Genomic DNA, 12,091 nt, shown 5'->3' with positions numbered 1-12,091 from the left:
GTGCAATCGAGAAGCTGCAGGAAGCTCCAATTTGTATGCCATAGTACCAATCTTTTGCAACACCTTGTACGGACCATAATACTTTGGTGATAATTTATTATCCTTCTTAGCTTGCTTGAGGGACATTTGCTTATATGGTTGTAGCCGTAGGAATACCCAATCACCTACATCAAAACTTCTTTCACTGCGATGTTGATCTGCCTGTTGTTTCATTCTATTCTGTGCCAACACGAGGTTATCCTTTAAGAGTTGGAGGACTTGTTGTTGATGTTCGATGTGATGTTCCACTGCCTGAACCTTAGAATTTTCTCTTAAATATGATGTGATGGATGGTGGTTGATACCCATAAAGTGCCATAAATGGGGTCATTTTTGTTGTTGTATGGAAGGAAGTGTTATACCACCATTCAGCCAGAGGCAACCATTTGACCCATTGTGTCTGTTTATCAGATACAAAGCAACGAAGATATCCTTCCAAACATTTGTTTACTATCTCAGTTTGCCCATCAGATTGAGGATGATAAGATGAGCTATGAGCTAACTGAGTACCAAGACAAGAAAATAATTCTGTCCAAAAATTTCCAGTGAAAATGGGATCTCTGTCACTTACAATAATCTTTGGGTTTCCATGTAGCTTTTGAATTGTTTCCATAAATGCAGTAGAAACTGTACTGGCTTTAAATGGATGTGATAATGCACAAAAGTGTGCATACTTGGTAAGTCTGTCAACTACCACCATGATGACACTCTTTCCCTCAGACTTGGGTAAACCTGTGATAAAATCCATTGAAACCTCCTCCCAACGTTGGCTTGGAATGGATAAAGGTTGTAATAGACCCGGTGTCTTAATTGTTTCAACTTTATTTTGTTGGCAAACCAAACATTCCGCCACAAACTTTTGAATATCTGATTTAAGGCCATCCCAAAAAAATTCCTTCTTAACCCTGTGGTAAGTTTTTAAAAATCCTGAGTGCCCTCCTAAGGGAGAAGTGTGCAATTCCATAAGAATCTTTTGTTTTAGCTGGGAATTCTTACAGAGGTATAAGCGATCTTTGTACCATAACGAATCATTTTGCCAGCTAAATGTATCAGACGTACTGGAATCTTGTTGTAGCTTTCGAATAAGTGCCCACACTTCTTCGTCATTCTTCCATTCCTCCCTTGCTTCGTTTATCCAATCTGGTTGGATAATAGAAATGGCACACAACAATGCTTCCACATCCTCATCCTTTCTTGAGAGTGCATCTGCCACCACATTTTGCTTCCCTTTTTTGTAGATGATTTCAAAGTCATAACCCAACATCTTTGTGACCCACTTTTGTTGCTCTTCAGAGGATAATCTTTGTTCTAAAAAGTATTTAAGGCTATCATGATCTATTTTTACCTTGAAGTGTCTTCCCATTAGGTAGGGTCGCCATTTCTTAAGTGCATGGAGTATTGCCAACATTTCCTTCTCATAAATAGCTTTGCTTAAAAACTTTCCCTTGATTGGACGACTTTCAAAAGCAATGGGTCTTTCATCTTGCATTAGAACAGCACCAATTCCATTTCCTGAAGCATCACATTCCACAATAAAGGTTTTTGTGAAGTCCGGTGTAGCTAAGACCGGTGCTTGGCACATTGCCTCTTTAAGATGTTCAAAGGCCTTTGTTGCTTCCGGAGTCCATGAAAATGCATCTTTCTTCAATAATGTTGTTAGAGGTGCTGCTATTCTCCCATAATTCTTAACAAACTTGCGATAATACCCTGTCAACCCAAGAAATCCTCGCAGATGCTTTATGGATGTGGGGATTTTCCATTCCTTAATGGCTTTAATTTTGCTAGGGTCTACCTTAACTCCTTCATGAGATACAATATGACCCAAATATTCCACCTCCTGGACTCCAAAGAAACATTTGGATCTTTTTGCATATAATTGTTTCTCCTCCAATAGTTGTAGCACCCTGTCAACATGTTCAACATGATCCTTCCAAGACTTGCTGTAGATTAGTATATCATCAAAAAATACTAACACAAATTTTCTAAGGAATGGTTTGAAAATTGAATTCATCAAACCTTGAAATGTTGAAGGTGCATTGGTAAGGCCAAAAGGCATGACCAAAAATTCATAATGACCCTCATGAGTTCTAAATGCTGTTTTCGGAATGTCTTCAATCTTCATTCTGATTTGATGATATCCTGAACGAAGATCCAACTTGGTGAAGTAAATTGATCCATGCAATTCATCCAGTAATTCATCAATGACAGGAATGGGGAACTTATCTTTAATAGTGAGCTTGTTGAGCTCCCTATAATCCGGACACATGCGCCATGATCCATCCTTCTTGTGCACCAATACTACTGGAGCAGAGAAAGAACTTTGACTTGGTTGAATTATACCAGCCTCTAGCATTTCTGCAACCATACGTTCAATTTCACTCTTTTGGACATAGGGATATCTGTACGGCCTGATGTTTGGAGGAACACTTCCTGGAATCAGATGAATAGCATGATCATGATCACGCATAGGTGGGAGACCTTTGGGAGTCTCAAATACCTTGGAATGATTGTCCAGGACTTTTTGGAGATCTGGAGAAATAGATGATTCCGATGTGGAAACATCTAGCGAACATAATTGTGCAATTACACCTCTTTGCTCCTTTTTTAGAAGCTTTGTCATACCATTAGAGCTGATTATCTTTCCTGGTTTCCCTGCAATACCCCTTAATTCAACTTCCTTTCCTTCTGCAAAAAATTTGATGAAAAGTTCTTGAAAATTAAAAGCTATTGTACCCAAGGATTGTAGCCATTGGACTCCTAGTACAACATCAGCACCTCCCATTGGAATGGAAAGCATTGGGCTAGTCAATACATATTCTCCCATGGATAGCTTGATATTATGGCACTTTCCAGAGCAATTTATTGTTCCTCCATTTGCAATCATCACTTGACACTCTGGTGCTGGATATAGGAAGCAATTCAATTCTTTTGCTACCCTACAATGAATAAAATTGTGGGTGCTTCCTGAATCAATCAACACTATTACCTTTTTCTTCTTGATTTGTCCTTCTATCTTGATGGTTTGAGGAGTGGTAATTCCCGCCAATGCATTACAAGATATGGTCGGATTTATTTGTTCTTCATCTAGGCTTTGTTCCTGGAGTATATCCTCTTCTTTTGACCTTTCTTGCTCCTTTTCTTCTTCCTCTTCACAATCTATGTAGAATAATTTCTTCTCAGCACACTTATGACCTTTAGTGTATTTGCTATCACAACTGTAACAAAGCCCTTTTGCTCTTTTTTCTTCCAATTGTTGTGGTGTCAACCTTATAGGTTGTGGAAGACTAGGGCAACAACACTTCCGTCTTTATAGTTGTGAGTGGTATGCTTCCTGGTTGCCATAATTTTGCTTTCCATTTTTCTTGCTAACCTGAATGCCTTCTCTAATGAATCAGGTTCCCAAAGGCGAACATCATGTTGGATATTATCCTTTAAAGACCCTATGAACACATCAATCCTATGCTCCTCTGGAATATCTTTTACCCTTATGTTCAATTTTTGGAACTCCTCAATGTGCTCCATTATTGAACCCTTTTGTTTGAGACTTATCAATTGGCTAAAAAAAGTGTTGCTTTTTGTATCCTCATAATGTGCTATCAATTCTTCCGTAAAAATTGCCCAAGTGATAAATTGTTTACGAGAGCAAAGCCATTGATACCATACAAACTGATTTGGTTCCAAATATAAAGTTGCCATACGTACCTTTTGTGTGTTTTGCACATTATTGAGATCGAAGAATTGCTCCATCTGTAATATCCATGTGGCAGGATCCTTGCCATCAAACTTCCTCATATCGATTTTTGGAATATGGTGAGTCTTCGATCCAACATTAGCATCTATGGAATCATGATTAACATTTCTTTTGTTCTCATCATGAGTTTCCTTTAGTACCCTTTCACCCTTAGGGACCATTTCTTGTAGCAACTTATTCATATTTATCTTCAATTCGTCCATGTCTGTCTTCAAATCTATCTTCAAATCATCCATCTTAGCTTCCACGTCAATCATCTTAGCTTCTACGCCTTTATTTAAACAGTCCATCTTAGCTTCTACACATTTCTTTAAACCATCCATCTTAGCTTCTACATCTTTCTTTAAACCATCCATCTTAGATTCTGTTCCTTTTTGTGCAAGGGACAGTTGTTGCACTTGGTCTTGTAATTTTGATATATCATGTTGCATTTCTTCCTCTTCTTCATGAGTCATGCTAGAGCTTTCAGGTTCCTTACTAGGTGTTTGCATTTTCTTTCCTCGGGGCATCAGTTACCAATAATAATGCTCTACTATGCCCTTTGAATTCCTTCAAAATAAATTTTCAAACCAAGCTTAAGCAAAAATTTAAGAAAATCTACACACCTTTTTTCACTTTGTAGGAGCTCGATATTGCCTCTGATGTATCTCTGTACTTTCCAATCATCTAGTTCTGAATTTGTGACCTGTAGTAGCCCTCTGTGTCCTCTTTCCAATGCCACAAGTCTGACCCAAATTGGATTCTCCAAGGAAGAGTTATGTGAAATCTCCCACAGTGACTTGCTTATAGACTAGTTCCATAGAGCGAACTTGTACGACGTGCCACGTGTCACTGTTTCAACCTTTGGATCTGAAACATGCATAGAAGAAACTACAGTCAGTCCTCTTTCTGTACCTTCTTACGAAATTTCAATCCGATACCCAGAGAGAAAGTTATGACGATTTTCCCCAGGTCACCTGTTTTGAATGTAATTCAGGAGTCTGCAAAAAGACCAACTTCCTCAGATCATATCTCCGCAAATATCGCGCGAAAATATCTGAAATTCGGACCCAAGGTTCAGCGCGATTTCTTCTCAAATGGGTTTTTTTTGCGACTTCTGAAACGTCACAGAAAAAAAGTTATAGCGAAAATTCCACGATGACCTGTTTGGAGCAGCGAAACCCTAGAATCCAAAGCTTCGATACCAAATGTTATGAAACCAGCTCAAGAAAAGATAGAAAAGATAGATCAACGCCTTAGAATTCAGCCTCTTCGAGGGGGCAACCTCCTTTACATTACATAAATGAACAATTCTTGGATGATTCAAATGACAAAACCTCCTTTCTATATATAGGAGTCTAAGGAGTCACAATATAATCCAGCCGACCTAACAATAATAATATAAAGCCACAAAAATAACAATAGAGGGATTCTATGGGGCACAGTAGTAACAATATGGGGGCAATATGGGCACAACAATATTAATAAGGGGTATAACTACAATAGTAATGGGGTAATCACTAGTATTATAGGGACCCAACAGTTTTCCTCTCAATATAAGAGAGGTTTTGGCTCTTGCAGAGAGCCAACATCGTGTGTTTTTGTTTTATGTTTTGATAGTAGTTTGATGAAGCACACACGTGCATGAATAAGCTAAGAAGAATATTAAGCTAGAAAAGACAAATTGGAAAAATACTTCACAAATTGTTATCTTGTCACGAAGAATCACGCTACACCTATTTTCCCTAGATTCTTCAACAACCATGAGGCTCAGTAACAAAGTCAACAACAACAAAATTTTCCCAGTAGACAGTTGCAGACATAGTTGACTCAGTTAGCTTGTTGGACACTTATGAGTTGCATATGTTGTAGTTTTCTAAATGAGAAAAATAAAAAGAAAAAAGAACGACTGGATCCTGGATCTCTAAAAATTGGATTGGAATTGAAAACTTCGAAATTAATGGGTTTTTAGCCCACGGATACCCAATTGACCAATTAAATCATCGTAACGAAGTTTATCCCTCTTGGATAGATAAACCAGAAGTTGCTTACGTTTGCTCAAAATTTTCCACAAACCCCTTTGGGATGAATAGTCTCTTCCGTGCAATTGCAGATGCTGGGTAAGTCTTAGGACCCGATTGGTTAAATAAAATACCTGAGATTCAACAGATCCTCTCTGTTTATCGCAACAACAACAGTGAGAGGTGTTTCATGCAGTACATTCCACGGGTGCAGGATAGGGGTGGTTGACAATCCCTTTCTTTCTAATAGGGAGTGTAGAAAATGCACCAAGAAAGTCGCAATTTTGTTTTTTGCCTTAATCAAATTGAGGAAATTTGAAATTCCACATCAGTAGACAACTTGGATGAGTTAACGAAGGTGACATGACTCTTGTCACTCAGTTAGTAACACTCAATTTGAGTTAATGAGTTGAAGTTCAATTTAATTGAGTTGATTCCTAAAAAAATATGAGTCTAGCTCAGTTAATTCAATTTAAGGGCATGAAGTTCAATTGTGTGCAGTGGTTCATAAATTTTAGGAGCCTAGGTTGAGTTAATTTCAGTTCTAGTAATTTAATTCTGTTAAATTGAGCTATGGTCAGTTAACCTAGTTCTAACTGTTGGAGGAGCTAGTGGAAGGTCAAGTTGAGGAAGTGTAACTTCAACCACACTTAATGATCATCCAAATAACTAATCTATCATCCTAAATTAGCTCATGCATGTAAAGAATTTGAGTTGATGATTTGAGATGGAGATTCTAATGTGGTGCATGCAGTCAGAGGAAGGACCTAGAGGAAATGTGCAATCCAACTGAGGGAATTTCCTAACTAATGGGGCTCTAATTCCTCAAGGAACAACACAAGGAGGGCTTGAAAATTGGCTAAGTGTTGGCCAAAGTCAGTTAGTCAAGCAAAGGGATAAACTATACACTTGCAGGATGTGCTCAGGCTTGAGAAACATATGCATTTCATCTGTATTCTTTGATTAATGCAATACATGTAGGAAGGGGTTTTGAGTAGTTTCTTTCCCTTAGATAAAGATATGTGCATGTGTGATAATTCTTCTTGCATGTTTATGATTTGTGTTCTAGATTGTGAATTAACTTTTGTAGAGTAGTAGAGTAGCCTTGATTCAGGTGATTTAGTAAATTGCATGAGAAATTTCGAATCTACACATTAATTTCTACAAATTGGTATTGTATTGTGATGTTTACATGTTGTAAGAGGGGACCAAGCTGAAAAGATTGTTGGTTTAATAAAGAACAAAGCAAGAGGATCGTTCCATTTTACATGTATTCTTATGGATATTTGAGCACACTTCTGGATTGTTGAGATATTAGTAATGTGTTGATTTTACATGTTGAATAATTGTAAGAGGTTTGTGATAATAAAATTATTTGCACTATATTGAGAGGTTATGAGTTTCCGCTAAGTAACTAATGTAGAGCATAACAAAGTGAACTTATTGTGAAGCGTAGTTCGGGGGGATTAATATTGTGCTACATTAGGTGGTCCCAAACTCAATGATACCACATGCTTAAGGGGTCATGATGCACCCAAAATGTGCCTTGTAACCATGCATAACCCCTAGGGTCATGACACTACCAAAGTGAGACTAGAGCAATCCATTCTATTATTGAATTCTATTAGTTTATAATTGAAAAATGTAAATTACCATAGTGCAGGGTTCGAAACATTGGCCCCATAAATCCTATGTAATCTCAATCCGAAAAAATTCTTCACTAAACATTATGGATCACATAAATCTACATTCAAAACTAAATGTTTACTTTTCAATGTAAGTAAAAAAACTATTTTTCAAACATGTGTGTAGACTATAACTTGAAGATATTATTTTAACTTTAACATAATAAAATGCTATATAGATAACCACCTCAATAACTTTTTACAATAATTCTTAAAATAATTACAAACCAATACTAGAAAACTTATTAATTATACCTCTGACATAAATTTAAAAAACATACTCCAAATTGAATTAATCGTGTAAAAAAATTGGTCAAAAATAATGTCGTGGTATCAAATTCAATGAATATAAACATATATATTTCTCTCACATATATATATATATACTTACTTTTTGGACCGTTATTAATTTAACACATATCCATATTATAATATTTTACATTCAATTCTTTTCATTTTATTGTATCTATTTTCACAATTAGAAAACATTTAAATAATTTTATATTAATTTAACATTTATGAATGAAAAATATAATATTCAATATTAAATTCTTTGTAATGTATGTATTTTGTTCAGAAAATAAATTAAAACAATTTTATGTGTAAACTTGTTTGGGAAAGACCAGCTGTATGTGACATTGATTTTAATTTTTTTTTTTTTTCAATGTATTTGCGACTTCTGAAATATTTTATTTTCATAGTATTGTTTAGCACACTTAGTTTACATATTTACGATGTACTTAGTACTATAGCTACCAAATTTGCCAATTCGATTTCAACAACGAATAGTTCGACGCAATTTGATTCGTTCATTGGTCTGTTTCTTTTCCTCCCCTACCAATGTCTCTCCATCATTCCAACATACCAATGTAGTGTGTTGTCTCAGCTCTAGATTTTTCTGACCTTGAAATTCACTACTTTTTCCTGGGTGGGTACGACTTTTGACTTTTCTTCATGTTGTGTTCTTGGTTTTTAACACAAAATTTAAGTACAAGCATTTCCTCATGTCATGTTATTGTTTTTTGAAAAAATTGAATGTTGAACATTGGTTATAATGATGGATTTAGTTGAAGTTATGGGTCAAGCGTGATAGAGAGAATGTTTTATAAATATAAGAAAAATATTTTCACTATTTGGATGACAATATCACTCTTTGCCTAGATTTGGTATATTTATTGACTTTTCTTACCTACTATCAAGATTTGACCATTTGGTTGGTTATGTTGCTTACCTTGTTACTCGTTATGTTGTTGGCTATGTCGCTGGATATGATTCTAGATCTTGTGATGGTGGAGTGTGCCATTAGAGGTAGAAATTGGGCTTGAATTGCGTTTGGCTTGAAGTGCGTTCTCTCGCCAATGCAATGATTCATTTTGATGGTTGTTTGCTTCGATTTTCTGATCAGAAGATGAAACCGATAAATATAATTGCATCGTCCTTCCCTCGCCAACCCAATGAGTCCTATTGATGGTTGTTTGCTTCGATTTTCTGATCACAAGATGAAATCCATAAATATACTTGCATCGCCTTGATAAGGATTTGTGGGCATATAATGCTAAAGCCTTAACACATGTAGATAATGATAAGGGTGCTTATTTAGAAAAGTTACATAGAAAAGAAAGGAAAATAGAAATAATTGTGAAATTGAGATATTTGTATTTTTTAAATTCACTCTTGTTTTGGAAAGTAGGAAAGTTAAGAAAACAAGAAAAATAAAGAATAGTTGAAAGTAGATTATTAATAATTTTTTAAATATATTTCTATTTTGGCAAATACTACATAAATAAGTTTAGAATGGTGATTTTTTAAATATCTATTTATTGATTAAATAATAAATAGAGATAAGTTCTCCAGGAAAAAATATGTCTAATTTGCATTTTTAAATTTGTTATATTGTAAAGTTATTAGAAAATATTCAAAATTGAAAATAAATTAAAAAAAATAATTATAATATTTTATTGTTAAAAAATAAAATATATATATTAAAATCTTTAAAATGTGTACTATCCATTTTTTTGGTATGGTATCTTATCCCATTTAAATCCGAATTCAGATTCGAACTTGGTAACGGTGCAGGACTCTCGTTACGTCAAAATCCCAAAGCCCATTCTCGACATATGTTACATGGATCTTTTGCCGACACCCAATGCTTGTACTTTGTATATTGCAAAGCACATTTGTAATTTTTATTGGGTTTTTGAAGGCGGTTCCTGTTCGCCATCCAAAGAGGCGTTAAGATTCTTCCCGATTAGGAAAGCTTCTTCGGTTATGATTAAATCTATAAAGCAAACTTTGCCTGATATTTAAAATTCGAAATTCAGTTAGTAAAGAATGGAAGATAAGGTTCTTTTCAGTCAACTTTCCTTTGAATTAATAAGCACTTTCGAGGTAACTTCCATATAAAGTAATTATTGTGTAGAAAATCAATCAGTATGATTCCTTGTCGGGTCCAGAGTCCTTTCATTAGTCAATATTTGTGAAATCAAAATGCGTGAAACGAGGCTGCAAATTGTTTGGAAACAGATCACAGACGAAGACAGTTATTTACATTTGTAACACCTCCATCCACAACTGAATTATGGCCACAGACATATCGTGACTCATCGCTGGCAAGATACAAGGCGGCTTCTGCTATGTCTTCGGCTCGAAGAGTTACGCCCTTTAAATTTGCCAGGCTTCTAACTAGCTCTTCCATTTTATACTTTCGCTCTTCGGGATCCCCCTCAAAAATAGCTGTATTTTCTACATCGGATTCTTTCCGAGCATTTATCAACATGGATGTTGCAACTTTAAAAGGAGAGATCGAATTTACCCTAATCCCATACTTTCCTAGTTAACATGCACCATTCTTTGTTAAATCAATGATGGCATGGTTAGATGCCGTGTATGCATGAGGCCCACATCCTCCCAGAACACTCACACTTGCACCCATTTCTTCAGGGACCATGACTCGTGCTGCATGTTTCATTCCAAGCCCAACTCCTTTCACATTGACATTCATTATTCTATCAAATTCCTCTCCATCAAATTCCATTGCGCTCCCTCTGCTCCCTAAGGATTCGTGAGTTGTTGTATATGATATTCAGTTTCCCAAATTTGGCAACTGTTACGTTGACCAGCTTGCCCACGTCCTCTTCTCTGCTCACATGGCAACGTGCTCACATGGCAACGCACATATGTCGCAGCAGGAGCCCAAGAGGTGGAGAGTTCCTCGCCTGCAGTGTCATCGATGTCGGCTATTATAACTTTTGCACCATGTTTTGCAAAAAGCCGAATGGCAACTTCACCGATTCCTCTAGCACCCCCTCTAATAATTGCTACCTTTCCTTCTTAAGACCAAGCCGGTTAGTACAAGGATTCGTGTCTGAAACCCATCATAAATCTTTCGAAGGTCTCATTAACCTCCAGCACACGATTATCTGGATGCCCATTTATCATGATCACAAATCCTGTGTGAAAAGGCCATTCTTAAGTCAATTGCTGATTTTCCGAATATTCAGGAATCCGATAGACATGGACATGGTCAATTTTTTAACCGCGCCTCCAATTCCCAAATATTCGGAGAATCAACGATGGATTTAAGCTCAGGGGTATCAAAACAGTACAAGGAATAGAACACAAATATTCTCTACCAAAATATCATCCACGCTAATTCAACTGCTGCTGGGATTGCAAAAGCTCAGCTATCTTTAAAGAGTTGAGAAAGAGTGATTAATGATGGATGGAAAGGCACAGCATGAAAACACACAAATTTACACAAAAATACTTTTATTCATTACTCTTTTATGTACACAATTACCAAGGTGCGGCTCATTTAGCTTCATACATCTCACAATGACCCAACTACAAGTATAGAAAGCCATCCTTTACTAAATTTATTTTTTTTTGGCTTCATACATCTCACAATGACTCAACCACAAGTATATAAAGTCATCACTTACTAAATATAAAATCTTACATACTGCAACTAGAATAGACTCAACTCCTAATAACTTGTTCATGTAAAATCATATTAAATTTGGCTTTTCCAAATTTAGACTGAAGTCAAACTAATTCACACTTACTCAAACTAACTCACACCTCATAATTACCGCCATATGGCTCAACATGACTTAAACATGCTTATTGGACTATGTCTAAGCTAGCCTTACAATAGCTCAAAAAAAATTTAAATGTTGATTTTTCTTTTTCTTTTTCATTCTTTTTCCAAACTCTATACCTTGGAAACTACTTCATCATTATGTATTACACTTTCTTGTTTTAAGTTGCATATTTCTTCACTTGTTTCTGGTGCAATTTTCCTTTTTCTTCTCTTGTATTTGTTCAGAAAAGCAATATGAGTTTGTCTTTTACTACTTTGTCTTCAACAATTCTTTCACTTATTCTTTCACTCATGGATTGTTGTCATTTATGCACACTGTCATCAAGCTTATAGCAAAAATTCAAGTTATCATTATCATACAACTCAACTGTTGCCATAATATTAACTCGTAGTAAAATTTAATTTCTTCAAAACCCCAAAATTGAAAGATTTCTTCAACATTTTCTTCTTCTTTTCTACATTTTTTCATGTCTTTCTCTTCACTTTCATCATTGCACTTTGCCTATAATTTGCAC

At 35.8% G+C, this 12,091-nt stretch overlaps 1 pseudogene; it reads right to left on the bottom strand.

The window, feature by feature from the left end:
* Positions 1 to 9,998: 9,998 nt before the first annotated feature.
* On the bottom strand, positions 9,999 to 10,912 carry LOC149160798 (short-chain dehydrogenase reductase 2a pseudogene; annotated as a pseudogene).
* Between the last annotated feature and the right edge of the window lie 1,179 nt (positions 10,913 to 12,091).

The sequence above is a fragment of the Pinus tabuliformis genome, chromosome 5_2, assembly GCF_031772625.1.
Source record: "Pinus tabuliformis cultivar Carrire ecotype Pingquan chromosome 5_2, CPIR1, whole genome shotgun sequence".
Taxonomy (NCBI): Eukaryota; Viridiplantae; Streptophyta; class Pinopsida; order Pinales; family Pinaceae; genus Pinus; species Pinus tabuliformis.
The sequence above is the reverse complement of the archived record's forward strand: the minus strand, read 5'-3'. Positions and strand labels throughout refer to the sequence as shown.